Source organism: Sapajus apella, unplaced genomic scaffold (assembly GCF_009761245.1).
Source record: "Sapajus apella isolate SASKATOON/1434 unplaced genomic scaffold, GSC_monkey_1.0 scaffold63, whole genome shotgun sequence".
NCBI classification, from domain to species: domain Eukaryota; kingdom Metazoa; phylum Chordata; class Mammalia; order Primates; family Cebidae; genus Sapajus; species Sapajus apella.
The window spans coordinates 8,492,746-8,520,161 of NW_022437003.1; the positions used below are offsets into that span (position 1 = coordinate 8,492,746).

At 45.3% G+C, this 27,416-nt stretch overlaps 1 protein-coding gene and 1 long non-coding RNA gene across 10 annotated transcripts in view; one reads left to right on the top strand and one right to left on the bottom strand.

Annotated features, from left to right (window-relative positions):
- ATXN1 (ataxin 1) overlaps positions 1 to 27,416 on the top strand; it is a 455,843-nt gene that overhangs the window by 389,486 nt on the left and 38,941 nt on the right. The window lies entirely within an intron of this gene.
- Positions 1,582 to 25,196, bottom strand: LOC116529837. Its single transcript, XR_004259695.1, has 3 exons — positions 25,123 to 25,196; positions 15,980 to 15,985; positions 1,582 to 1,594 (listed from the first exon to the last, which is right to left on the bottom strand). It is a non-coding gene; the product is annotated as an uncharacterized LOC116529837 (long non-coding RNA).

A 27,416-nucleotide genomic window follows, 5' to 3' on the forward strand; every position in this document is an offset into this window, starting at 1 on the left:
AATGTGTCTACCTCAAAACCAAGGTTACCACTTCTTAGGAAAAGAAGGAAAGTGGAATATTGGGGTAAACAACAATTATCCACAGGTTTGGAGCTCAAGAAGCCATGATCGCATGTCTCTGGGAAAATTGGACCTGTGCAATCAAGTCTGATGTGTGCTGAGTGTGTACAAATCAAACAGCTTCAACCGTGATCCTTCATTAGCTCTTCCCTTTATCTAGTCTTGGGATTTGTATTTCCAGGCAGAGGTCAGAATCTTTATACTGATTGTGTGTGTGTGTGTGTGTGTGTGTGTGTGAGTTGCGGGGGGCGGAGGGGGGTGGGGAGAGAAACAGAATCTTTGCTGCAAGATGTGCTGAATACAAACACAGTAACTCAGCAATTTATAACTGTCCCTTTCCCATCTCTGCCCCCTCCCCTAGTATCAGCAAACGCAATATTACCTCCACACTATCAATATGTCAGTGATTAATAGCAACTGGGAAATGTGTCCTTTCCATGAGACTTGTATGCAAGGTTACTTGGGTTCACAGTGGCTGCTAATAACAGCAGCACTGTTGAATTATATTATGTGTCTGTGTCTGTTAAGACAGGTCAGAAGACAGGGGAGGAGGGTTCCCCCAGGGTAAGTGAGAGAGAAAGTCACTAAAAGCTACAGATCTCTAGTTGGGGCTCTATGTATGAGATTGTTCTTGAAAGTTAAAGAAATAAAAGAAACCCCACATCTGTAATTTTTTAAGTCCCCCATTTTCATAGCTCATTAAAACCAGGACTTTTCTATTCTGGGCCAGAACCTCCATTGGATATTTTTGTGAGTATGTGACATGTGGGTTGCTGAGAGGTTTGGGCCCGTTTTAGTTCATGCATATATATTTTAAGTGTCTCTGAGATTCTTGATCAACTACCAAATCCAAGAGGCCCTTTTGTTGTATTCTAAGTTCATTCCTACTGCTGATTGTCGAAAAGGGGTCAGCGGATAGGGTGCCAGAGCTAGAAGTTAGATAGGTGGCACGGTATTCTGTGTAATACAGTGTTTCCTAGGGAACTGCCAGCGTCTAGCTGACCTCCAAGAGGACAAGTGGTCAGGAAGGTGGAGACGGTATTAAAGCTGTTTTTATTGTTGTTGCTTTTAACAAGCAGACCTGTCATGAAACTTGCCCTAGAGGTCCCCTTTTTTATATATCACCAAGGCCTCATAAGTAATAAAAGGTAGACATCTGAGATTGTTTCTTTAAATATTGCTGTTGGGCTGACCAAGATTTAGCCACAAAAATAAACATAATCTCTAATGCTGAGAAGAGATCCGAATGAGTTGAAACACAGGGGAAAAAAGAAGTAAGCAGAAAAAAAAATTACATTAGTAGGTATATAGATATATAGGACTCTGAATAGACCCATTGCAGGCAGGCATATAAGTAGGAATGATTAATACATAGATGTAGACACAGGTAATTCTATATAAATGTGGAAGAGCAGCAGGAAGTTTCTACAGCTGGGAAAAAGGTAATTTTTTTAAATGAGGTCATTATAGGTTGTTTGGGCCCAGGCAGAGTCCCATTGTCCTCCCTAAACACTGCTTGTAAACAGTTTTGGGACTGAATGCACCCTTTGACTATAGTCTATGCTTTGAATTGACTAGAATTGAAAAAACAGATGAAAAGTAAAATAATGTTCCAAGAGATTTTCTATTTGGTTATGGCGTCATTTTTTTCTATGGACACATCTGGGTAAAGCCAAGGGACATTAAGCCCCCAAATGTCAATTGAATGTTCTTGCAGCATGAAGAAGAAGAAACACTTTGAAAAGCAATAATTTGGCTGGATGCGGTGGCTCATGCCTGTAATCCTAGCACTTTGGGAGGCCGAGGTGGGTGTATCACCTGAGGTCAGAAATTCAAGACCAGCCTGGCCAACGTGGTGAAACCCCACCTCTACTAAAAATACAAAAAGTTAGCTGGGTGTGGTGGCAGGTGCCTGTAGTCCCAGCTACTTGGGAGGCTGAGGCAGGAAAATCGCTTGAACCAGGGAGGCAGAGGTTGTAGTGAGCTGAGATAGTGCCATTGCACTCCTGGCTGGGCAACAGAGTGAGACTTTGTCCTAAAAAAAAAAAAAAAAAAAAAAAAGAAGCTAGGTGCATGGCTCAAACCTGTAATCTCAGCATTTTGGGAGGCCGAGGCGGGCAGATCACCTGAAGTCGGGAGTTCGAGAGCAGCCTGACCAACATGGAGAAACCCCGTCTCTACTATAAAATACAAAATTAGCTGGGCATGGTGGCACATGCCTCTAATCCCAGCTACTTGGGAAGCTGAGGCAGGAGAATTGCTAATCCCAGCTACTTAGGAGGCTGAGGCAGGGGAATCACTTGAACCCGGGAGGCGGAGGTTGTGGTGAACCGAGATCATGCCATTGCACTCCAGTCTGGGCAACAAGAGCAAAACTCTGTCTCAAAAAAAAAAAAAAACAAACAAAAAAGAAAATCAGTGATTCTGTTTTGACCTCCTTGCTCTGCTATTGAAAACAACAGTGCTGACTGAGGTGACACACTGGTGCTGGTTGTCCCTCCTGGGTTTACCTCTAGCTTGTCACCACCATGCTGGGAACACAGGAGCAGCTGCCATTTAGCTTCAGTGGCCACTCGTTTCCCCATTAGCCCCTTGTGGACCGGAAGCTCCTTGAAGGAAGCAAGGCATTAAGTCACATTTCACTTCATATCCCGCCACCATGATGTACCTGGCACATACAATGTTTGTGGAATAATCTGAACGAGGGGCTCACTGAAAAGTTTAATAAAATGGGGTTTAAGGAGACTGTGACATTCGTGAACAGCATGACATCCGTGCTTATTTCTATGGCTTTCTTTTGGGCTCAACACCTGGGTTCCTGACATATGAGAACTAGGAGTATCCTGGAGCAGTAGAGGAAACCATACCTTATTCTGACCACCTCGAAATATCTGAAACCTCAGCACGAAACCATTTGTAAAATGGTCCCCCATACTTAGTCAAATTCAGGCAATTCAGTTTGGGGAATTATTTTCTGTCAGTGAGGGCCCAGGCAGAGTTCTGACTTCAGCTTTACCAGCTGCCTAAATGCCATGGTTTAGTGTAATTAAAATACAGTGGGGGTCTTCAGACATCATTCGGGGGCTACCTTTAATCGACTGCAGCCCTTGAACTTAATGAACTGGACACTTTTAAGTTTGGAAGCTGGAAAATAAAAGCCAGCACCTTTTGCCAAAATGCATTGTCTCATAATCAGAATCGTTGCTAGGGCCAGCTGAACATGGATGCCTGGAGAAATTCCCACTGACTCGGCAATTTCAGGTTGGGATTGTATTTCAGGGTCACTTAACGGAAAGATTTCACCCAGTGGCATGGCCCCAATAGTTATCAGGTAACTCTGTGCCCATCTCAGCAGACTAACTGATTAAATCATGTTACCCTTTACTGGTGGTGAAGTGAAATGCTTTAAACTCACTCCTGACCCCAGCCACTACCCCAAGTCATTCCAGCAAACAAATCCATAACAGGTTGCTAAGAGCGGGGAGATAGGTGAAATTGGAGAATACCCTAAAAATCAGCTAGTTTTAAATGGTAGGGGTGGGAGCCATGCCCCCTCTGGATTGGTCCATTTTATAAATCCCAGAGGGAACTCATTCTATGCTTGAAGGAAGACTTTGCTTTGTTCTGTGGTTAGCTTGTGCTGAACAGATCAATTCATGTCAAAGAGCATCAACTTTTCTTATACTGTGGCTTCCATCCCACATCGCACTTTATTTATTCTTAGCAGGCCCCTGAATCGATGTTCAATTTTGTTGTGTCCTTCAGTGGGGCATCAGACACCAGAACAACCCGGTCAGCAAATACTGTGAAGTTCCCAGCAGTTTTTACAAGACAGGATGTTAGCACATGGCACATTGTGAAATTCATTTACATAACACATATTTAGCATACACCTATCCAGTAGGTATCAGGCACAGTGCCACGGCCTTAGGGTGGAGAAGAAGAAAACATAGTTCTTGCTCTTAGAGAGCTTAAGTCTAGAGGTTTCTAGATGCTGTCTCCCATGTCTGTCTACTTGTATATCTGAAACTGTGAACAGCCAATTGACATGTAGTAAGCAATCATTTTCCAGAAAAAAGTCTATTGGGGTGAAATAACATGATAAGGGATCTGAGAAAAGTAGGCAGGGTAGGGATGGCAATGGGGAAGATTCAGTTATAAAGGTACGGCATACGTATAGATTATATCGCTGTATATCTGTTTCTGTGCAGCACCTCATTTAATCAGATGGTACCATGGCAACTAGAAGAGTGCTTACTTAATGGGGCTGCTCCATGCAAAACCCTAGCAGACTCAAAGTGCTTTGTAGGTATTAGCTATTATTATTCCTGCTACTGGTCACTAGTAGGTAGTAGGCACTCCGTAAAGGTTGGTGACACAAGTGGTGGGAGAGTTCATGCTGAAATGTAAACCCATACATAAACTGAATATCACATCTCTATGAGTAGAGAACCTTCTACAGTACCAGCAAGAGCAAGATATTCACATTATATTGGGAAAAGAATGATCTGAACACTTGGCTTAACTTCCAGGCTTCAAGGTGTCTCTCTGCCCAACATCCCTGTCCATTTAAATAGAAATGGCAGTAGCAGCTTCCTGGTGCTGCTGGTGGAAGAGCCATGGTAAGGTGTCTTTTTTCTTTCACTCTGGGGCAGAGGTGGTGATAGGAGAGGGACCAGGTGGGAGTGATGATGGTGAGAATTGGGGTAACTGGTGAGAGCAGGAGGGCGGGGCCAGGAACAGTGGGAGAGTGTGAGCGTGGGAAGACAGTTCTCAGAAGCCGACACCCAGATGACTTCCCTGGAATCTCCCTGCTCTGAAATGGGCAACTTGGCTCCTTTCTCTGAAGTTCCAAAGCGTAAAGGAGCTTCTTGTTGTAGGGGGAGTTAAGCTCCAGATTTTTACAAGCAGCTAGCTCTTCAGAGCCTGGCCTCCAATGCCATCCATCCGGTCGGGGCAAGAACTACTTACCCTGTTTCTCCGTAATCACAAACTGGTTAATATGAGGGGAAGGCAGGAATAGTCTCCATTGTCACAGGTTTCTACCTTGCTTTGAGCCAAACTCCAGCAGTTACATGAGCACCGGTTACGGAAGGTCTGCAGTTATGGTGAGACATGTTAGGGCTGACCTGGCTCACCCAGCAAGGGAACAAAAGCCATCCGCACATCAGACCCAGCAATGCAGGCGAAGGAACACACACAACCTCCTAGTTCGCTGGAACAAGAGTCACCCAAATTCAGTAATCACGCAACGTGTTTTCATGTAGCCACATTGCCACAGCCTGGAGAAGGTGAAGCGCTTTCAGAGAATGATTCCTGAGACTATAGAAACATTGACCATTTAGGATCAGACGACCCTCACTCAAGGCTGGCCTCAGGAAAATCAAGTCTAATGATTCCCATAATGAGTTCAAGCCAGACAACTGAATTATGGGTCTGACATTAAAGACAACTGGGGCAATGGAGGAGGAGGAGAAGTTTGGGGAGGGAGAGGACAGTGTAATCTTCTGGGAGTAAAATTTATTACTGAACATTAAAAAAAGATCTGCAAGTTAAGTTGAGAATCATTTTGTTTATACTCAAAATGCTACAATGTCCTTTTCTTTGATTTGTTTATGCAAGTTTTAGGAGCAAGTTACATTTTTTAGCATATAGTCTACATTTATTCCCGAAGCACTGCTCCTAAGACAGTCCATCAGATTATTTCCTCAAGGCTCTGGAAAAGGGAATAAAAGGCATATTTTTAAAGATGGGGGTGTATGTGCAAAACATGTTTGTTTTAACGAGATCTGAATGCTGTAGAAATAATTAGCCATGTGCGTGAACGAAAATAATGAATACCAAATGGTACGATATCCTTCTTGAATCCTGTTTCAAAAACAGAATGTGAAGGAAACATTACGTTCTCTCATCCCTCTCTTTTCTCTTTCCCCCTTGTTACCTGTGATTTTGTCATAATCACCATTATCCTCTTGGCTATGAGTTTAATGTCTCTATATATAGAGCCACCCCCTAACACAGATTCTTCTTGTCTTTCAGAGATACTTAAACATCTTTGGGTATTGCACGACTTCTTTTCCAGAGGGGCTCAGACATAGTCACTATTGAGCATTTTCATTAGCTAAAATAAATTAAATGTATGTTGCAAATGTGCAGCAACATTGAAGAAGCTGCGAGCTACATCCTACCTTGTCCTTGGGAGTCATTTACTTAGAATAAGTAAAGATTTCCTCACTTGCCAGTTTCAGGCATCTTACCTCGTGCTATTCCTTACAAATGGACAGGGCAGCTCTAGAGTCCACTTCTTGAATATAGGGAAAGACCCCAGTGGTGTATCGGGATAATGGAGACAGACAGGTCTGAATGTGGGATGTGGATATGGGCTTGTGTGCCTGGGTTTCTTCAAACCTAAAGTTGCTGGATCACATTTCTAACAACAATCTGCCTGACCTTATAGGATCTCCTTTCTCACTGAATATGTTACCATGAGAGGAGCTAAGATTGGCCATAGGACTTTCCGGAATGAGCCCTGGACTTAAAAGCCCGTTGAAGAGGGGGCAAACAAGAGGAGCTGTGTTTTCTAAGAGGCTTACTTCTCTTAAATTGAAACATAGTCATGTTCCCTGGCTTTCAGGGCAGTTGCTCAGAGCCCATATGTTTATTCAAGCATTTGCTCGGTGATGTGGGAGGCTCAACCAGTGTAATCCCAGGCATGAGATGTTCAAATGCTGAATGTGTTATCCAAGCACATTATTTCCCATTGACATATGTAAATTTAAAAATAAAATAATAATGTACATTTACATATTGAATCTTGGGACTGGAAAACACATTTCTGATGTCACTGAGTGTATCTGTTCCCCTACTTTAAAATAGGACTATAGAGCTGTTCTCTTTGAGGTCATTGCTGGCCATACAGTTTAATCCAGTGGGCATTAATTCAGATTCTGGGTTAGTATCTTGTAGAAGCTTCCTGCTGCTTCTGATGTTCGAGATTGAGAATCTATGGTCTAATCCAACGGCCTTTCTTAGTCTTTCCCAGTTTCTCTGCTGCCTTTAATATAGTTGATGTCTTAGTTTTCTTCCCTTTTTTATTTTTATTTTTTATTTCTGTAGGTTTTGGGAGAACAGGTGGTGGTGTTTGGTTACATTAATAAGTTCTTCTGCGGTGATTTCTGAAATTTTTGGTGCACCCATCACCCGAACACTATACACGGTACCCATTTGGTAGACTTTGATTCCTCAGCCCTCCCCCCGTCTTTCCCCCAAGTCCCCGAAGTCCACTGTATCGTTGTCAGGACTTTGCATCCTCATAGCTTAGCTCCCACTGATGTGTGAGAACGCACTGTTACAGGATCTCTGGGGTGTCAGTTTTTCTGGTGGGAAACGTCTGTAGCCATGGTGCCTTTGCCCGAGTTCTTGTCCTGCGTCCAGGAAGAATGAGGTACACAGACAAGTGAAGGGTGAAAAAGGAGAGTTTTATTTAGTGTTAGAACCGCTCAGAGGAGTGGGTAGCTCCTCTCTGTGAGGAGGTCATCCCATTGAGTGTTCAGTTGTCAGCAGAGAGGAGGCCCTGGAAAGGGTGGCTCATCTCTGCAGGTCTCTGTAGCTGGTCATCCAGTCCCATCCTCTCTCTGCCCTCTTTGTCCTCTGGCTATCTTCCTGCCTGCTCTAGCTGAGCCCAGGGCTTTTAGGGACCTCAGAGGGAAGGAAGTATATGCCACTTGTCCATGGGCAGCCATGGGTGGGCAGAAGAGGCACTATGAGTCCCCACTTCTGTTGGTAGGATTGGCCGCCCAGCACCCAGCCTTCAGGTCCTCCCTGGCCTGAAGGTGGGGCCTAACTGGGGAACCCCCTCTTTTCTACCCCGAACTCTGCCTCCTGCTGCCATTCATGGACCGGGGTCTTGGCCCCAACCCAGCTCCGAGATCTGAGTGGGTGCCAGGAATGGAGAGAGGCGAGGCAGTGGGTACAGACACCCCTGGGCATTCAGGGATGGGGGATCCTTCCTGGGGCACTCAAGGGTGCAGGCTGCCGCAACCCCGCTCCTGTGCCTGGAAGGGTTGGCTACAGCTGCACCCGGGAGCTCCCGCCCTGACATCTCAGAAGGGGCAGGGCTCCAGCTAGTCTCCGGCTCCTGCCTGCTTCTTGGAGTGGGAGGCCCAGGTCTGCAGCCCTGGGTGTGGCAGCTGCAGCTGCACCAGGTAAGGCAGATCCTGCCTGTTCCTGGTTCCCCCAGGAGTACAGGGAGGCTTGGATCCACGGCTGCAGCTTGGGCAGCTGTAGCCCTACACATGAGGGCAAGGCTCCTGCCTGCTCCGTGGAGCAGGAGGCCTGGGTCTGCAGCTGCGGTTCAGGCGGCTGCAGCAGCCCCAAACTCCCGTTCCAACTCAGAATGAACGGGGCTCCCACCAGCTTATTGGAGTGTGCAGCCCCAGCTGCACAGCCAGCTTGATGACAGATGGTCAGTTTTCATTCCTGAGTTACTTCACTTAGAATAATGGTATCCAGTTCCAAAGATGTTGCTGTGAATGCTACTATTTTGTTCCTTTTTACAGCTGAGTAGTATTCCATGGAACATACATACAACAGTTTATCCACTCATTGATTGATGGGCATTTGGGCTGGTCCCATATTTTTGCGATTGCTTATTGTGCTGCTATAAACATGCGTGTGCAAGTATCTCATGACTTCTCCTCTGAGTAGATACCCAGCAGTGGGATTGCTGGATCAAGTGGTCGTTTTCTTTTAGTTCTTTAAGGAATGTCCACACTGTTTTCCATATAGGTTTTCCATAGTGGCTGTACCAATTTACATTCCCACCAGCAGTGGAAAAGTCTTCCCTTTTCACCACATCCCCACCAATATCTTTTTTATTTTTTTATTATGGATTTTCTTGCATCTTCCTCCTTGACTACTTTTCCTCTCTCTAATCAAAATTATGGTACATGTTTGCTCTTCCTCCCTTTTGACGGCCTTTCTTGGGTATTTCTCCCAGGGTCAGTTTCCCTCCTGGGTACTGGTACTGCTTCTGTTGCCCCGATCCCTTACCCACTCTTGGTCCTTTCAGGAGAGTTGCTGTATGTTTATCATAGAGCCACGTAAAGTACATGAGACTTATTATCTTTATTAAGGAGCTTTGTTATCTGCCCCTTCACCAGCATAGCACTCTGTCCGTTCTGGGTATCTTATTGCAGCTGTACCTTTCCTATTCCCACCTGAGAGCTCCCACTCCTTTCGTTCAATCCAGCTTCCATCAGTCATTCCTCAAGCCTTGCCAATTTCTTGTGCCTCTCTTCCATGTTTACTGTCCCTTCCTGAGTCTAGACCTCTGGGAGATGAGCCGATTGGATTACAGTCTTCTGCATAGGGAGCCGTGGTGTACAGTGGAAAGTGTAATGGAGGTGGAGTTAGAAAGACCAAATTCTGGACTTGGTTAAGCATTTAATTAAAACGTCTTGGCCAGGCATGGTGGCTCACGCCTGTAATCCCAGAGCTTTGGGAAGCTGAGGTGGATGGATCATTTGAGATCAGGAGTTTGAGACCAGCCTGGCCAACATGGTGAAATCCTGCCTCTACTAAAAATACAAAAATTATCTGGACGAGGTGGCAGGCACCATAGTCCCGGCTACTTGGGAGGCTGAGGCAGGAGAACTGCTTGAATCTGGGCGGCAGAGGTTGCAATGAGCCGAGATCACACCACTGCACTCCAGCCTGGGTGACAGAGCAAGACACCGTCTCAATCAGTCAATCAATGAAATAAAATGTCTCAAAGCCATAGGACCTTAGTGGTACACATGTTCTCTTTAGGCTTGTTTCACTACCTATAAAATAGGCTTCATTGTAAAAATGGGATAACTATAAATGAGTATACATTGATGCGGAATTTGCCTGAATTCCATAAAGATTTGCACTTCTTGGTCTTGGGCTAAAACCAGCATTTGAGACTGTTGGTGAAAAGAATGAAAAGAGGCGGCGTACATATTACTGTTGGTATCACAGTCGGATCATCACCACAGTCCTCCATGTGGGCTTTTTAGAAGACCCCTGCTTTCTCAGCCTACACCCCCAGAATATTTTCGGTGTTTTCTGAATATAATCAAAAGGTTTGTTTTGCTCAAGATTTATCTTCCTAAAAATGTTTGACAAATGCCTAATTTGCAAATTAGTTTGCTGTCTTCGAGCCTCTCTTAGGAAAGAAACATGGTCCAAAAGACGTTTGTGTAGTATGCAGGCAGTTTTAAAAACTGGATAACCCAGGGTGGTCTGCATAAGTTATATGCTTTTCCCCAAAGAATTTCAAATGGGTTTCCTGGTATCATTTGTCCTTACGTTTCTTTAGTTCCAGGACAGTTCATACTGTTCTTGGCAGCTTACAAAATGAGAAACTGAGGTATTGTAATTCAATCTACTTCTCTTCCAAGGAAAATTGAAAAACACTATGGGGAAAATACTAACAATTATTTGAGCTTCAACTTTAGATTCTGAAAAATTTATTCATGGAAGGCAAAAATTCATTACTATTCCCAGAACATTGCCAACAGCAAAGAGATTATACTCAGAATTAAATACAGCCCTGTTCCATTTCTCTTTTGCTTTGAAACTCAGTATGAGAGAGCAGTGGAACCTTTTCCCACTTAAGGCCAAATTAGGTCAAAAGCTTTTACTTTGAACCTTCTGAGTCATTGAATAAGCAGGGAAGAGGGATAAAATCCGTGGCCTGTCCCATGGTTTAGTCACTGAGGTTTTTGTGCAAAGAGTGCTGGATATACCTTGCCTACTGTGGGAAGCCTCTGGGAAGAAGAGAGGAAATCACTTCTTCAGTGTTTCCCTGTATGTCCAGAGATGGGAAATTCAGGCATTTGTTTTATTTGCTAAACTTTACAGATGTGAGCGAGAGGAGCATTTGAGGCAATGCATGTAAATTACTTACTTCTGTATAATGACTTCAGAGCTCTCAGGTGGAGAATGATCCCAGGGAAAGAATAAGCCCAATCAGTGGCATGCCCAGAGTCAGCCCGTCATCTGCAATTTTAAGAAGTGATGTTCCTTTGGAATAAGGGGTGTTTGTGGTTACAGGAGAAATCAGGAGAGGGCAGCTCAAGTTGCCCATCCAAAGAGTAGGTGAGTATTTCTGCAGGAAGCAGAAAGATGGAACAGAAAAAATGCCACCCCTTTCTTTTTTTTTTTTTTTTTAAATGGAGTCTTGCTCTGTCGCCAGGCTGGAGTGCAGTGGCGCAATCTCGGCTCACTGCAACCTCTGCATCCTGGGTTCAAGCGATTCTTCTGCCTCAGCCTCCAGAGTAGCTGGGACCACAGGTGTGTGCCACCACGTCTGGCTAATTTTTGTACTTTTAGTAGAGACGGTGTTTCACCATGTTGGCCAGGATGGTCTCAATCTCTTGACCTCGTGATCCGCCCACCTCAGCCTCCCAAAGTGCTGGGATTGCAGGTGTGAGCCACCGCACCTGGCCACCATCCCTTTCTTACCCATGAGGCTTCTCCTCCGCCACCAAGCTCATCCATCAGGGTTGACACTGCTCTTGTTTGTGTCTTCACTTAGAAGAGCCTGCTAGAACGGTGGCAGATGAGTCACCTGTCACTAAAAGTAGGTGTTCTTAGCGCTGAGGAGAAAGGAAGGTGGCAGCGAATTCCTGTTGCAGTTTGCCATACGATTGAATTACCATTACTTAGTGCCCCTGGTTTTAGGTGCTCCATGTGTAAGTTTCTGCGAAAGTACAGCAGCATCCTTGGGCAACCAAGCTGGGTTCTGCTCTCAGCAAACTGAAGCAAGCCCAGGCCAGCCCAAGGGAAGATGGCTGTGGACCTGCCTTCTGTTTTATGCAGCTGAGTTTGAGGCAATTCACCTGCCCCAGAGTTAAAACAGTCCACCATACGTAATAGAGGTCTTCATAATGAAAATAAATGCCTCTCCACCAAGAGAGGAGGAAAAAAGAGATGTGCACAGTGTGATGCAGAAATACAAGGTCCTAAAGTCAAATGTGTTACAGGACATAGCGTGCAGCTGTCAGTGTGGCCGGTCTCCCGCTATGCTGGGGCTGCTCTCTGTGCTCTGACTGTAAGCTACAAGACCACATGGCTGCTGCTCCACGCTGTGAAGTTTCTTGCAGATCAAGAAATCTGAGACCTGACGTTCATGAGGAATATTTCTTGTATCCATCACAAATCAGGAGAACAACCCAGAGCGGACATCAGGCGTCTATTGGTTTTTCCTCTTTTTTTTTTTTTTTTTTTTTTTTTTTTTTTGTTTCCCAGACGGAGTCTGGCTCTGTTGCCCAGGCTGGAGTGCAATGACACGATCTCTGCTCACCACAACCTCTACATCCCAGGTTCAAGTGATTCTCCTGCCTCAGCCTCCCGAGTAGCTGGGGGTATAAGTGCACGCCACCACACCTGGCTAATTTTTTTTTTTTTTTGTATTTTTAGTAGAGACAGGGTTTCACCATGTTGGCCAGGATGGTCTCGACCTCCTGACCTCATGATCCGCCTGCCTCGGCCTCCCAAGGTCCTGGGATTACAGGTGTGAGCCACCGTGCCCAGCAGATCTTTCCTTTTGAACTACTTGTGGCCTCCAAGCAACTAAGGTTCTTATTAGAGCTGTCACCTCCCCCCCCCCCACCAAAGCATAGACAAACTGTCCTCTAAATGCATAAACTTTGTTTAAAAGGACTCGATTTTGTTTTCTGGGAAAAGCATGCTTTAATACAAACAAATTCCATGTGTAACTCAGCTTCATAAAAGAGAAGGAAGGTCTGGCTTTATTGTGGAGGGCACTATTTTAGGAAGGTACACACATGAACCCATGTTCCTCCCTTAGGGAACTTAGAGTCCACTGCACTGAGTCTCAACCATGGCTGCACACTGAAATCACGGATGCCCACTCCTACCCTAGAGGTTCTGAGTTCAATGGCCTGGGGTGTCGCATGACCAGCAAGATTTCTGAAAATCTTTCCAGGTGATTCTCCCATGCTGCCAAGATTAAGAAGCACAAGTCTAGTGTAGTCGTTCCCCAACCTAGCTGCCAATCAGAATCACCAAAAGAGATGTTTAAAATACAGGTTCCTAGGTCCCAGCCCAGACCTACACAGTCTTGGGAAGCTGCAGAGAAGGTGTGTTTTTACAGCCTCACATGTATTTCTGATTATCGACTCAGGGGACCTTCCCTGTACTGTCCTCACACATGATTGTGGTCTTGAAGCATAATGCCTATAGCCGTTTTCATGTATTCATTCTCACAGATGAAGCTGTTTTTTTACTGTTTCAAGTTTAATGGCCAAGCGTGTTTGTAATTGTGGATTTTTTGTTTTTTTTTTTTTGAGACAAGATCTCGTTCTGTCGCCCAGGCTAGAGTGCAGTGGTGCAATCTCAGCTCACTTCAACCTCCGCCTCCTGGGTTCAAGTGATTCTCATGCCTCAGCCTCCTGAATAACTGGGATTACAGGCATAAGGCACCATGCCTGGCTAATTTTTGTATTTTCAGTAGAGATGGGGGCTTGCCATGTTGGCCAGGCTGGTCTTGAATTCCTGACCTCAAGATCCGCCCACCTCAGCCTCCCAAAGTGCTGGGATTACAGGCGTGAGCCACCATGCCTGGCCTGTAATTGTTTGTAAAGAGAATTTGACACTTTTCTGAAGCCACCAACCAACCAGCAGCATTCCCCATTCTCTAAGTGCTTTTCCTTTCTGCTTTCTTGGTCATTTCTGCATTGACCCTGTTCTCGGCCTTCTTAAGTTACCTCCTTTAGTGTGGGGGATTTTCCTAGAACTCTGCAGCCAGACGTCCCCGCTGATCCACAGGTCAGCTTCTGAGGTCACCAGCAGACCAAAAATCTGAAATGGAAAATTCCAGAAATAAACAATTCCTAAGTGTCAAGTTGGTGCTCTTCTGAGTAGCTTGATAAAATCTCATGCCCTACCCCGTTCCCACTGCGGACGTGAATCATCCGGTTCTCCAGCAGTTCGGCCCCGTAGCGCTCCCCGCCGGTGAGTCACCTAGAGGCTATCGTGGTGCTTAGATCCACTGCGGTGGGATGGCGTGCTTGTGTTCCAGTCACCTTTATTTTACTTAATGATGGTCCCAAAGCACTTAGTGATGCTGGCATACTGTTATAATTGTTCTACTTTATTATTAGCTATTATCGTTAATCTCACGCTGTGCCTAATGTATAAATCAGACTTTACCATAGGTATGTATATATAGGAAGAAAAACATAGTCTATATAAGGTTTGGTACTATCCATGGTTTCAGACACCCACTGGGAGTCTTGGAATCTATTCCCCATGGATAAGCGGGGAATACTGTACAAAATCTGGCGATAAATCTGCCATGATGTTTCTTTCAAGCCACAAAGGACGCCCTCCGACATGCCTTGCTGTGGTCATTTCCTCTCAATTTCTTTCTTGTGGTCATTTCCTTTAAATTTCCTTGCTGTGGTCGTTTCCTTCCATCCAGCCCAGCCTGCACGCTAGGCAGAGCCCCATGTGGTGCACCATCAGCACGAGAGCGAGGGAGCTTGTAAATGCATGCGTTTTGTGAAAACATTATCTTCCACAGTGTCATTGAGGAAAGTTTCAAATCAGCTGTGAAAGAAAACAAAACCCACCCATCTAAGGCATTACTCATGCCTGGCTGTTCCTGGCTTGCATAAGCCTCCCTGGCTGGTCCCTTCAGGCTCTCCAGTTGAGAGCTTTCTGTGAAGTTCTTTGTATATTTTCCCGAATATGTTTATGATGGGTTCATTTGATCATCTACACTTGGAAACATTACAGATTGAGACTCAGTCACTGCCTTATTGCTGCTTTTCATCATCCCACCCACCATCCCTGGGGTCACCAGAGTAAAATGGAAGCAAACTGTATTATTTGTGAAACTGTAGCAGGAAAAAAGATCCAAGTTTCTGGAATGTGACCTGATGAAAAACTAAGAGTGCATCACATGTGGAGATAAAATGTCTCAATGTTGAAGGGATGCATTTATCTACTTAACACTCAGATGTTTTTCTGATGGAAGCTGCTTCTTATTTATATTTTCAGAAAGGCCAAACTAACCTGTTCTAAGAAACGATCTCATACTGAAAGAGGGATCTCTCTTTCCATTTCCCAATCCAAAGTAAATGCTATGACAGACCAGGAATGTAGTGGCTGTCAGCACACATCTGGGGCTGCCTGTAGCCTCCGTCCTGAAATCAGGGGATGCTGACAGGCTCATGCTGAGACACTGAATGAAGCCCTGGTTTCCCTTCTGTTGGAATTACATTACACAGAGAAATATTGATCCTGCCTACTCAAGAATGGGCTGAGTGTGGTAGCTCATGCCTGTAATCCCAACACTTAGGGAGGCTGAGGCTGACAGATCTCTTGAGCCCAAGAGTTTGAGACAAGCCTGGAAAACATGGTGAAACCTTGTCTCTACAGAAGCTGCAAGAATTAGCGGGACGATGTGGCATGCGCCTGTAGTCCTAACAATCCAGGAGTCAGAGATAAGAGGTTGGCTTGAGCCTGGGAGGTCAGAGCTACAGGGAGCTGAGATTGGGCCACTGCACTCCAGCTTGGGTGACAGAGCCCCTGTTTAACAAAAAAAAAAGAAAAAAGAAAAAATGAATTTTAAAAAACATTCATCAGGGGAAAAAATTGGTTTCTTAGCAGAAGAATACTAGCAAAACTCAAAATGAAAATGGAAATACTCTGCTGCCAATGTGAAAAGACTGAAAATCTTGGCAGAATTCTCCAGGAATCCTCTGTCCATTTCCTTCACGTTCTCATAATTATAAAGGAAAAGGAAATGGACATTGATAAAGTTCCTGCTGAATAAGAGAGTGTTTTTTTTTTTTTTTTTTTTTGGAGACAGAGTCTCACTTTGTCACCCAGGCTGGGGCGCAGTGGTGCAATCTCGGCTCACTGCAACCTCTGCCTCCTGGGTTCAAGTGATTCTTTTGCCCCAGCTTCCCAAGTAGCTGGGATTACAGGCACCAGCCACCACGCCCAGCTAATTTGTGTATTTTTAAGTAGAGGTGGGGTTTCACCATATTGGCCAGGCAGGTCTTGAACTTTTGATCCTGTGATCCACCCACCTCAGCCTCCCAAATCACGGGGATTACAGATGTGAGCCACTGCACCCGGCCCAAGAGAAGTGTTTTCTACCTCACATTTGTTGAATGCATCTCATTTAGTCATCACTCTAACCCTGCAGGGTACATGTTATTATCTCTGTTTTGTTTATTTTTTGAGGCAGGGTCTTGCTCTGTCTCCCGGGCTGGAGTGCAGTGGCACGATCTTAGCTCAGTGCAGCCTCAACCTCCTGGGCTCAAGCAGTCCTTCCACCTCAGCCTCCCAAGTAGCTAGGACTACAAGCATGTACCACCACACCCACCTAAATTTTTATTTTTTGTAGAGACAACCTCGCTTTGTTTCCCAGGCTGGTCTCAAATTACTGGCCTCAAATGGTCCTCCTGCCTCAGCCTCCCAAAATGCTGGGACTACAGGTGTAAGCCACCACACTCAGCCAATTTCTGTTTTAAAATGAGGAAACCGAGACTTGAGTTCAGTAATTGGCTGTGACTCAAAATCTTCCCTCCCCACAAATAGGGCACTACTGTCAGATATGACACAGATCACTTCCCAGGAGCCAAGGGCAAAGGGCAAGACCCCTCTTTGGGCCAAGCCGAATTCTTTAATACACAGTGAATATGGAAAAAAAGAGATGAACTTAAGGCTTGGCCCCCAAGAGTAGACATTGTGAAGAAAGACTGACACAATTAGGGGAGCAGCTGGTTATCGGAGTGAAGTGGTAGGGAGGTGTCAGATATCCGGCTCTGGCCTCTGCTTAGAGAACTGGCACAAAACCGTTAGCAGAAATGTGGAACCAGAGTGCATGCTGATTTGAGAGGGATGGGAAGCATCCCTCACAAGCTATTGAGCTGAGACTGAAGTTCAGGAAGAAGAACATACACGGATGTTTTTCTTATGCTAAGCATTACAGTCTCTCTTCTTTCCTCTCAACAATCTTTTGAAAACGTATTATCGTCATTCCCATATTCCAGATGAGGAAACTGAGGCTGACAGAGGTTAACTGCATCTTCCCAGTCCACAGTGCTAGTACAGGAAATGAGCTTTGTTGTAAACAGGCACTAAGTTACTTTTTTTGCATTTCCGTTTGTCCGTTAAATATTTTATTGCCTATTTAGATTACTGTCATTGATGCCTACAGCAGTGTTATTTATCTTTCATTGGCAATTAGGGCCTTAAATTAAATTGTTAGTCATATTTTATGCTTTTATAATGTTGTAGAGATTCTAGTTAGGGCACAGTATTCTGAAAAGGAAAGGGATTGATTTAATTTATAATGAGTAATTGTATCTAAACAGCACTATGTGTTCTGCGTTCAGATAAGCCAGAAAGCGTCTATTTATACCAAAGGAATGAACAGCAGACAACAGACATACTTAAATTGAAAACATGAGCGCATTTGAATTTTATTTTTGCATGTAGTTGTAATTGACCATTTGCTCTGCAAACAAGGCTTTGGTCCAGTTTAGGGGGAAACAAAATCATTGCACTAGTGTGGAGTATTTTCTAGAAGAAGACAATTTTAGAGACTTAGTAAACTTTCTGAACCGGTAAGAACTTGAAATGCCTCATGAAGGGAAGTGAGGCAGGGAACCTTTTAACGAGAGATTGTTCCGTTCACCATCTTTGCTGGAGCTGACTGGTGTATATGATGCAGGAAGTAACGTGGGAAAGAATTCAAGGGGAAAAATGTGGAGTTTTTCTGTTTCATTTTATTTTATTTGTTATACTTTAAGTTCTGGGGTACATGTGCAGAATGTGCAGGTTTGTTACATAGGTATCCACGGGCCATGGTGGTTTGCTGCATCCGTCCCCTGTCATCTACCTTAGTTATTTCTCCTAATGTTAGCCCTCCCCAATCCCCCCACCCCCTGCCATCCCTCCTCTAGCCCACCCTCCCCCTGACAGGCCCCAGTGTGTGATGTTCTCCTACCCCCGCCCGCCCCCCTGTGTCCCTGTGTTCTCATTGTTCAACTCCCACTTATGAGTGAGAACATTCCGTATTTGGTTTTCTGTTCCTGTGTTAGTTTGCTGAGAATGATGGTTTCCAGCTTCATCCATGTCCCTGCAAGTGATATGAACTCATCCTTTTTTATAGCTGCATAGTATTCCATGGTGTATATGTGCCACATTTTCTTTATCCAGTCTATCATTGATGGGCATTTGGGTTGGTTCCGAGTCTTAAGTATTGTAAACAGCGCCAAAATAAACATACGTGTGCATGTGTCTTTATAACTGAATGATTTATAATCCTTTGGGTATATACCCAATAATAGGATTGCTGGGTCAAATGTGGTTTTTTTTATGCAGATGAAAATAGGACCAAAGTGAAGGAGGTAGGCCCTTTCTTAGAAGATAGTCGGAACAAACACAGCCGGTATTTGTAGGTCTTGAGTATGCCAGGCTGTCATCTGACTACTTCTTATGTGTGAACTCACAGCGAGCCCGTGGGGTAGGAACTGGTATTATTCCCACTTTGGAGATGAGCAAACTGAGGCACAGAGAAATGAATTAGTTGGGGCCAGTTAGTACTTGGATCGAGGAAATTAATTAACTTCATCAGATATACACAGCTGGGGAGTAAGGGCACGTGGATTCCAACGCAGGCGGCCTAGATCCTGAGCCCGTGCTGTCTGCTGCAATAGTCATGGGAAGTAATTTGACCTGGAAAAAGATTATGATGAGAAGTAGCATTTTTTGAGGCACTACTGCCTGGCTGCGTGCTAGGCACTGCACTGTCCCATGCAATTCTCATAACAACCTCATGAGATAAGGCATATTACTATCTTCATTTTCTTTTTCTTTTTTTTTTTTTTTAAGGCCAGGTTTCACTCTTGTCCCCCAGGCTGGAGTGTAAAGAGCTACTGCAGCTCACTGAAACCTCTGCCTCCTGGGTTCAGGCGATTCTCCTGCCTCAGCCTCCCAAGTAGCTGGAATTACAGGCACCTGCCACCATGCCTGGCTAATTTTTTTTGGCATTTCTAGTAGAGATAGGGCTTTGCCATGTTGACCCGGCTGGTCTTGAACCCCTGACCTCAATTGATCTGCCCACCTTAGCCTCCCAAAGTGCTGGGATTATAGGCATGAGCCACTGTGCCTGGCCATACTATCTTTCTTTTCTTTTTTTTAGGCGGAGTTTCACTTTTGTTGCCCAGACTGGAGTTCAGTGGCACGATCTTGGCTCACCACAACCTCCACCTCCCAGGTTCAAGTGATTCTTCTGCCTCAGCCTCCCAAGTAGCAGGAATTACAGGCACACACCACCACACCAGGCCAAGTTTTTGTATTTTTAGTAGAGACAGGGTTTCTCCATGTTGGTCAGGCTGGTCTCAAACCCCCAACCTCATGCCTGTAATCCCAGCACTTTGAGAGGGATTAGCATGAGCCACCCACCGCACCCAACCTATTTTGTTAAAGAGGAAATAAAAACTTAGAAAGTTGATTGGGCCAGTTGCTGTGGCTCATACTTGTAATTCCAGCACTATGGAAAGCCAAGGTGGCAGGGTCACTTAAGCCCAGGAGTTCGAGACCAGCCTGGACAGCATAGTGAAACCCCATTTGTATAAAAAAAAATTTAAATGTAGCTAGACCTGCCACCACAAGTCTGTAGTCCCAGCTACTCAGGAGGCTGAGGCCAGAGCATCGCTTGAGCCCACAAGATCGAGGCTGCAGTAAGCTATGGTTGTGCTACTGCACTCCAGCCCAGGTGACAGAGTGAGACCCTGTGTCAAAAAAGAGAAAGTTGAAAGACTTTACTAAAGTCACCAGTTACCAAATGCCGGTCTAACATGACACTAAAGTCAGCTATGCACTCCTTGCTCAGAAGTCAGAACTGTGGTATCAAGTGTTTATGTCTCAAAATGCAAAGAGTGAGCAAGGCGTCTCTTCTCTTTAGTCTCTGACCAGTTGTTCACTATAATCTCCCTTTTCCTGCATGTCCAAGGAGTACTGCATAGATGAGGATTCCCATCTTCCCAGCCCCTAAATTTAAAAATAAATAGGCCAGGGGTGGTGGCTCACGCCTGTGATCCCAGCACTTTGGGAAGCTGAGGCCGGCGAATCACTTGAGGTCAGGAGTTTGAGACCATCCTGGCCAATATGGTGAAATCCGGTCTCTATAAAAAACACAAAAACTAGCCAGGCATGTGGCAGGTGCTTATAATCCCAGCTACTCAGGAGGCTGAGGCACGAGAATCACTTGAACCCAGGAGGCAGAGGTTGCAGTGAGCTGAGATGGCACCACTGCACTCCAGCCTGGGCGACAGAGGTAGACTCATAAATAAAAAAATAAGCTAAAAATAAAGGAATATAGAACTGCCCTCACACATCCTGCTGGATGCAGCCGATTTGACATCGTGCCTTGTTCAGAGGGTGTCGCCTACATCCAGGGAGAGCGTACATTTTTTTTATTGAATGAATACCTGATTAAGTTAATGACGCCAAACGGGGGGAGGAGGAGCAGTTTGGCTTCACAATGCCAAAGGGTTTCTGGCAGCTCATTCGGTGTTCTTAATGTCCCGTTGGCCTTGTGCTGGGCGGCATGTGAGTCCCGGGGGAGGCTGCTGTCATTACTCAGCTTTTTTATTGGAAACAGCTGCAGGTAGCGAGTCCTCCCATTGTCCATCTTGCGGGTGACTTTAAACCACTCGGAGCCATCTTGTGCCCCCCTACACTGCAGTGTCACTGTGAAGTCAGTGGAGGTAGAAAGTAGGCTTCCCACTTGCTGGGCTTTTCAAAATGAACCATTCATCTTTTGAGGGTCAGAACGCAGCCACCCATTCACCGAGTGTGAGTCATACCCCTAATTTTAAAACAAACATTGATTCCAGAGAGAATTCTTATCTTGGCTGATGTGTACTACTGATCTCCATGTCCTTCCTATGCTTGATTTAGGCTGGTTTCAACAAAATTGTTGTCTTTGTAAATCCAGGCCTCTTCCAGTAAATCCAGAGACTGCTGAAGCGTTTCCTTGAGATCGAGTATAAGACAATGTGTAATTCGTTTTGGATAATCGGGTGTGAATGTTTAGAGGCCTTCCTATATAGCATACATCTTTAACATCTCACGTAATCTATCATACTTGTACTTCCTGATACAGGAAGTAACGGGTTAATAATCCCACGTGAGAGAAAGTATGTTAGAATTGGAATCTCTAGGGGCAGATTCTTTGCAGATACACATTATTTTATGTCCCTGTGTCATGAGTTCAGTTTTTTATCATCACATCCAAAAGCTAGAAAATGATCCAGAAATCCTTTGCCTTTTAATAACCGGCTTGTAAGGAACACAAACTGCAAGAGATTGATACAGGATAAGAACAGGAACCAACAAAGGACAGCACCCTACAAGCCCAAGGGGTTGTAGACCTCAGTCTATAAGCAGCATTGGAGTTTACGGTCTAATGAGGAAGACACGTGAAAACAAAGATTGCAGCAGCCCAAAGTGGCTTTGCTGAGATTTTAGGAATGATTGCCTAAGGAGATAGCAGTCAGGGGACTCACTGTATTAGTCAGGGTTCTCTAGACAGACAGGACTAGCAGGATAGATGTATGTATGAGGGGGAGTTTATTAAGGAGTACTGACTCACATGATCACAAGGTGAAGTCCCACAGTAGGCTGTCTGCAAGCTAAGAAGCAAGGAAGCCAGTCTGAGTCCCCAAGCCTGAAAAGTAGCAAAGCCAACACTGCAGCCCTCAGCCTGTGGCCAAAGGCCCTAGATCCTAGCCAACCGCTGATGTAGATCCAAGAATCCAAAAACTGAAGAACTTCAAGTGCGATGTTCCAGGGCAGGAAGCATCCGGCACGGGAGAAAAATGAAGGCAGAAAGCCTCAGCCTGTCTAGTCCTTCTACCTTCTGCCTGATTTCATTCTAGCCTCGCTGGCAGCTGATTAGATTGTGCCCACCCAGACTGAGGGTGGGAGTTCCTCTCTCAGTCCATGACCGAAACGTTAATCTCCTTTGGCCACGCCCTCACAGACACACCCAAGAATAATACTTTGCATCCTTCAGTTCAATCAAGTTGACCCCCAATATCATCACGCCCACCATGGTGAAGGCATGCAGGGGTGGCTGGTGTTAGCCGAATTGGGGCCTCGGAGGATAGTCAGGGAAGCGATTACTAAACGGTGAGTAGATGAGAATGGTGGAGCAAGGTGCTAAGGAGGCACAGCAGAGAGGCAGAGGGTATGGGGTTAGAGTGGGGAGAGACTTACAGGAGAGACCTGAAAGAGGGTGAGGCCAGTGCTTCTTGAAGTGTGGTTCCTGGACCAGCAGCATCTGGGAACTCCAGGTGAATGGGATGCATACACTCAAGTATAAGAACCACTGCATTCGAAAACAGGTGGCCATGCATTGCGGAGGAGCTGGTGTGGAAAGTGCTCTAACAGAGCAGAGGGAACACATACCCAGAGGCCCGTAGCAGGCATATTTGAGACTTGAGCAGGACACAGACACCCACAGCCACTGATTATGAATTGTCTGTGGCTGCTCTCAGCCTGCAGAGGCAGAGCTGAGTAGTTGCCACAGAGGTGTATGGCCTGCAGAGCCACTAATTTTTACTAGGTGGTCCATCACCTGATTCAGAGGGTGGAATTGACATAACCTGGTGACAGAATCAGGGGAGAAGGGGCATACAGGGATATCAGCCAGCTTTCAATCTTCAGTGAGCAATGACATGATGGAGCAATGATGATCAACGAAGACAGTACTGCTTCTCTTTTTACAGCTCATGGTCCCTTTTGTGGATGTGAGAAAGGGTGTAAGGTTTAGCGCCCTGACATCCAGTCCTGGAATACAGGCCAATGCCAACAGGTATCTCAGAAATCCTTGTAGCTCCAAGCAGGTGAGGGGGCGGGGCCTGTGTGGTTTCCAAACAGGTATGCAGTTTGTTCATAAACACGTAAGATCATGACGTACTTATTTTTGAAAATTTTGCCTGGTGATAAAATATGCATAATATGAAATTTACCATCTTATTCATGTTTATATGTACAGTAAGCGGCACATGCTTGTTCAGCCATCACCGCCATCTCTCTCCAGAATGTTTCCATTATACCAAAGGGGAATTCTGGACCCGTTAACGCCCATCGCCCCTCCTCCCAGCTCCTGCTAACCCCTGTTCTACTCTCCGTCTCTCTGAATTCGACTCTTCTAGATTCCTCATAGAAGGGGAATCATATGATGTTGTTCTTTTGTGTCTGGCTTCTTTCACTTAGCATAATGTTTTCAGATGTATGAATGTCGTAACATTGTATCAAATTCCATTCCTCTGTAAGGAGAGGGGGATGAATAACATCCCGTCATATGGATATACCACAGTTTTAAAGTTTATTCATCTGTTGATGATCATTGGGTTGCTGATACCTTTTGGCTAGTGTGCATATGCTGCTATGAACACGGGTGTGGAATATCTAAGTCCCTGCTTTCAATGCTTTGCAGTAGATACCCAGCCATGGAACTGCTGAGTCATATGGTAATTCTATATTTGTCATTTTGAGGGACTGCCAAAATGTTTTCCATGCAGCTGCATCATTTTACGTTCCCATCAACAATGCACATAGGTTCTAGTTTCCCCATCTCCACCAACTTGCTGTTTTCCATTTTTGTTTTTGTTTTTCAAATATAATGTCCATCTTAATGATTATGAAGTGGTATCTCATTGTGGACATATCATATAATTTTAAGTATGGTTAAAGGAGGTTATAACACGATTTTTGTGTTGGTAAGAGTAGGGGAAAAGGATTGGCTCCTGTAATTAAAATCACTGGGACAGGCCAGGCACCATGGCTCACACCTGTAATCCTAGCACTTTGGGAGGCCAAGGTGGGTGGATCATCTGAGGTCAGGAGTTTGAGACCAGCCTGGCCAATATGGCGAAAACCCATCTCTACTAAAAATACAAAAAAAAAAATAATAATAATAATTAGCCGGGTGGGATGGCGGGCACCTGTAATCCCAACTACTTGGGAGGCTGACGCAGGAGAATCTCTTGAACCCTGGAGGTGGAGGTTGCAATGAGCTGAGACTGCATGATTGCACAAGCCTGGGTAACAAGAATGAAACTCTGTCTCAAAATAATAATAACAACGAGACATACTTCCAAGGACAGATGGAGTTAGGGGCTCAAAGATCCTCTATAGCAAAGGTTCTCACTTCTGGCTGCACATGAGAATCGCCTGGTGCGTTTCCCAAAATGCCAATGGTGGTCCCAGTCTCCAGGGATTCTTACTCAGTTGGTCTGGGGTAGAGCTGGACATTGGTGATAGCTTTAAAAGTTCCCTAAGTGAAGATGTGCCATCAGTGCTGATTTCGTATGCCTCAGGAGAGAGAATGTGGCGCCAGTACTTAAGATGCCAGGGTTCTGGTCTCTCAGTCAGAGCTGCTACCACTTGTACACCGTCGTTCAGCATGACCACAAACACAGCGAAACCAGTAGTGCCCCAGGAACATGTGCATCCTCCTCTGTTTTCTGGAGGAAGTATGTCCTCAAAGCTCTGGAGAGCCAAGTGCGGGAGCCGGCACCTCCATTTGGTCTGTTGGGTTGTTCAGTATTCAATGACTGTGGTAGATTTCTGGTCAGTTTCACTCAGCAGGCTGAGGATATTAAGACACCAGAAGTCATGGGGAGAAATGCCAGATACAGGTGATGGGGAGGAAGGCAGCAAATCACACTGCCATGTATGTACCTATGCAACAATCTTTCATGTTCTTCACATGTACCCCCAAACCTACAATGCAATAAAAAAATAAAAAAAAAACAGCAGAAGTTAGCTGATGTGTTTCCCCAGTGGGGGGGCTCCAACACTTTTAACTCTGTACCCCAAAAATTGATCCACTCAGTGCTTCTTACATGTGTGTTATTAGGTAGATTTCCACAGGGAGGCTTTCTTTGTGGCCCCTGGCCCTGGTTACATTACACTGGGTATTACATATTCCTGTTCCCTTCTGTACCACCCATCTGCCTGTTCCCTGGCCACAGTTTTGGGGTACACCAATTTAGATTAATGTAATTATTGTTTCACAAGGCATTCTTATCCCTGAACATTGATGGATTTTATTTAAATGTTGTTATATTTTATTACTTGGTCCATTTAAGCATATAACCATCACTAGCTATAAGAAGGTGACCAACTACAAAGTTCGAGAGAACAGTTCTTGCAACACGAATTGCAAGCTGAGGGGGTTTCTCAGATCACCCTCCTTTCTGATGATTCAGTAGAAGGACTCCCAGAACTCACTGAAAGCTGTTATACTCATAGTTACAGTTTATTACAGGGAAAGGATGCTTGGAAAGAGGGCTATAGGAAGTCTGGAGGAGTCCAGACATGGGACTTCTGTTTCCCTCTCCCCATGGAGTCATGGATGGTGTTACCTCCTCCCAGCCATAATATATGACAGTATGCATGGAGAATCACCAACCTGGGAAGATCATGTGAGCCTGAGTGTCTAGAGTTTTTATTGGAGCTCAATTGCTGCTATCCTCATGGCTGACCTCTAGTCCCTAGGCCCTCCTGGAGTTCAGGCAAATGTCATTCATTATTAGTTCCTCTGAGGTTGGAATGTATAACTCATGGCCCAAAGCCCCCATCATAAGTCACATTGTAACTCTATCCAGTGGCCAATCTCCCCAGGCAGATAAACATACTCCTATGAGACAGGACATTCCAGAAGGCTAGAGATCACCTCCCTACAGGTGGGGCAAAGGCCAGACCTTAGCTTGGGTGAGGTTAAATTCTTCACTACACACTAGTGAACCCACTACACAACCAAAGAACTAGAGCCCATGTTTCTGTATTGGGATGTGTGTGTGTTGTTTCTGCCTTTTTTTTTTTTTTTTTTGGCCATGTAATCTTAGGCAAGTGACTTACACTCTGAGCTTCAGTGTCCTTGTCTTTGAAATGGAGTGATTATATGCTGGTTGTTACTTACATATAAAGCAGTGTTGTAGTCTGCACAAAGTAAGCATCATGACTTGTCCTGCCTGCTGTGCCTTAGGGAGCCTGGGTCCCAGAATATCTTGGGATCTTTGCAGTCAAGAGCATGGCTGAATTGTGCAGTGTCTCAGTGACTGAAACCATAGAAGGGAAGCCAGTGTGTGACACCTGGAGGAACAGCTGGTTAGTTTATGAATTACCTGGAGGCACGGGCTTTCCTTTCATTCAGCCACACCAAGGACAATGAATAGTTTAAGACCTGCCCAGAGTACCTCAGTTCCCACAAGACCTTTTTCTGACTTGCTGGAGAGTTGTATGATCTCTGTTGTACACTTGGATGTCTAATGTCCTGGAAACGCAGCTCCCTGGTGGGCTGGCAGGATCCAGCCCAGGCCTCCTGGAGCGGTGGCTGGCGCTTTGCATCGTGTTGTGTGGCGAAGCTCGTGAGAGTGTGTGCGGGTAGACAGCTGGCAGCCTTCCCTGTGGGATGTGGAAGGAGGATTCTGCATTTCCCCACCATGCGTCTTGGGAATTACTCATCCAAAAAGTATTGTGGAAAAGCAGGCAGAGTGCAACACGGAGGCATTGCACTTAACCCTTCGCTGGAAATGGCCCCCTTGAGTTTAGCCTCCAGGCTTTCTGTTTATTCTGCGTGTGTGTCGAATTGCCTTCCTTCTGGTTGGTGTGTATGGGGGTCTGCACATTGGGCACTTACAAATATTATCTCATGTCTCAAGTGAAGAAAAAAAATGAGTTCTCAAACACCCATCACTTCCTCTTTTGGTATCACAGGTGTTTGAAAGAATTGATAGTTTGAAGGTGTGGCTTTGATTACATCATAGCCAGGAGAGAGGAGCAACAGGTAAGTGTGGATGGTCACTGAGAATTCATGAGGAAGCGTTCGTTGAATTAGAACTATGATGGCGACCATGTACCGAGTATGCGTTATACCAGGGACCATGCATGATCATTCCTCCCCATTTTACAGGCAGAGATTACACGTTTACACATGGTTGAAATGAAATTTTTGCCTACTGGGGCACATGTATAATTTTGAGTAAAATTGATATATGTGTGTGTGTGTGTGTGTGTGTGTGTGTGTGTGTGTGTGTGTATTTTTTTCGAGACAGAGTCTCACTCTGTCACCAGGCTGGAGTGCAGTGACGTGATCTTGGCTCACTGCAACCTCCGCCTCCCAGGTTCAAGTGATTCTCCTGCCTCAGCCTCCCATGTAGCTGGGACCACAGGTGCGCGCCACCACATCCAGATAATTTTTGTATTTTTAGTAGAGATGGGGTTTCGCCATGTTGGCCAGGATGGTCTCGGTCTCTTGACCT